Here is a 2358-nt window from a genome sequence, read left to right on the forward strand (position 1 = left end):
TGTTCCTGTTCTCATAGGTTGATAGTCCTTTCTTTGACTCTGGGCAAGGGTGATGTCTTTGGGCAAGGGTAATGTCTCATTCAGGTTTATTTTCACTAGAGCATCTTGCCCATGCTTTAGACACTGTAGATTCTCAGTACATGAAAGCTGAAGAAAAAGTTCAAGGTCATGAACTGACCTTTCACCATCCCATACAGGAGCTGACATAGATACTTCATGTTCTCCAAAGAGCCTCAATAATTATAAGAAGTTCTGAAAAATTATGAAGTCATCAGCCCGAAGATGCTCCAAAGCCATGGCAACTAGTCAGAGGCAATGGGTATCTGCATTGGTGACCCAAAGGGGGTTCCCAAGAAACAACATCAGCAGCACCTGCGATCTTGTTTAAAAATGCCAATTCTCAGGCTTCCTGAATCAGAAACCCTGGGAACCAGAGGGGAACCGTAACCTTTGGTATAGGGAGTGCTCCAGCGGATTCTGATACAAGCTCAAGATTGAGAGCTACCAAGCACCTGTAGTGAGTTACTAAACAGGTGGAAGCTGAAGAAGCAGAAAGCTCTGAATCACTGACAGGGCTGCTTTCTTACCTTTCTTCCCAGGTTGTCAGGAAAGTTTGGGTGAGGAGACAAGAACTGTTATATAATCAAAGTCAATGACAGTGAAGGACACTGTTCCAGCTGCCACCTAGATTCAGAGCTCACCCTAACCCCCCAGTGAAGACATCCCAGCTATGGCCATGCAGAAAATCTTTACCTGGGAAATCCTGGACTCCAGGGACAACCCCATGGTAGATGTGGTCCTACACATGGCCAGGGGCCAAATTCCAAGCAGCTGTGCCCAGAAGAGCTTCCACAGGTATCTATGAAACTCTGAAACAGAGATGATGACAAATCCTGCTCCCTCAGGAAAGGGATTCTGAAGGCTGTGGGACACATCAATAAGACCCTGGGCACCACTCTGCTGTAAAATAAACTAAGCATTGTGGATCAAGAAAAAGTTGACAAATATATGATTGAGCTGGATGGGACTGAGAATATGTCCATGTTTGGGGTCACTGCCATCCTGGGTGTATCCTTGGCCGTGTGCAAGGCTGGTGCAGCCAAGAAGGGGGTCATGCTCTACTGGCACATCACAGACCCTGCTGGGAACCCAGACTTGGTCCTCCCAGTCCCTCCCTGCCTTTGATGTATTCAGTAGGGGCTCCCATGTTGGAAACAAGCTGGCCACACAGGAGTTCATTTTTCTGCCCATGGGAGCCAGTTCCTTCAAAGAAGCCATGCACATTGGCACTGAGGTCTACCACCACCTCAAGGCAGTCATCAAGGCCAAGAATGGGAAGGATGCCACCAATCTGGGCAATGAGAGCAGCTTTGCACTCAACATCCTGGAGAACAGTGAAGCCCTGGAGCTACTGAAGACAGCCATCCAGGAAGCTGGTTACCCAGACAAGGAGGTGATTGGCATGGATGGGATGGCATCTGAGTTCTATTGCAATGGGAAGTACGATTTTGACTTCAAGTAACCTGATGACTGCACTGCACACCATTGGGGAGATGCTGGGGGAGCAGTATAAGAGTTTCATCAAGAATCACCCTGTGGTCTTCATCAAGGTCTTCATCACCCTTTAGCTAGGGTGACTGGGTCACCTGTATCTCATTCCTCTTGGTGATTGACATCCAGATCATTGGGGATGACCTCACAGTCACCAACCCCAAGAGGATTGCCCAAGCCATTGAGAAAAAGGCCTGCAACTAGTGCTGCTGAAGTTCAACCAGATTGGCTCAGTGACCGAGCCCATCCAGGCCTGCAAACTGGCCTAATCTAATGGCAGGGGTGATGGTGAGCCACCACTCTGGGGAGACTGAGGATGCATTCATTGTTGACCTCATGGTAGGGCTCTGCATGGGATAGATGAAGACTGATGCCTCCTGCTGCTCAGAGCACCCGGTCAAATACAACCAGCTCATGTAGATTGAGGAGGCTCTTGGGGACAAGGCTGTCTTTGCTAGACACAAGGCCCCAAGACCCCACAGGACAGACTTGACCTTCAAGCCCCTCCCCTGGAAATAAATACTGGTGCCAACCAAAACCAACCAACAGGAGGGAGCCAAGATGGTGTAACAGCATGGAAGTTTTTTGTGTGTCTCACATCCATGAAATACAACCAGACCAACACTAAACCATCCTGCACACCTAGAAAACTGATCTGAGGATTAACACAACAATATGCACAACCTGAACCACAGAATTCAGCAGGTATGTGGCATGGAGAGGTGAACTTGGAGAGAGAGTAGCTGTGGAGGGCAGGAAGCCGCTTTTGCAGGCAGAGAGAGGACAGAGACAGCAGGGGCTGGGGTG

General features: G+C 49.0%; 1 pseudogene; it reads left to right on the forward strand.

The window, feature by feature from the left end:
* Positions 1-682: 682 nt before the first annotated feature.
* Positions 683-2111, forward strand: LOC123602725 (annotated as a pseudogene).
* The last annotated feature ends 247 nt before the right edge of the window (positions 2112-2358 follow it).

Source organism: Leopardus geoffroyi, chromosome D1, assembly GCF_018350155.1.
Source record: "Leopardus geoffroyi isolate Oge1 chromosome D1, O.geoffroyi_Oge1_pat1.0, whole genome shotgun sequence".
NCBI lineage: Eukaryota > Metazoa > Chordata > Mammalia > Carnivora > Felidae > Leopardus > Leopardus geoffroyi.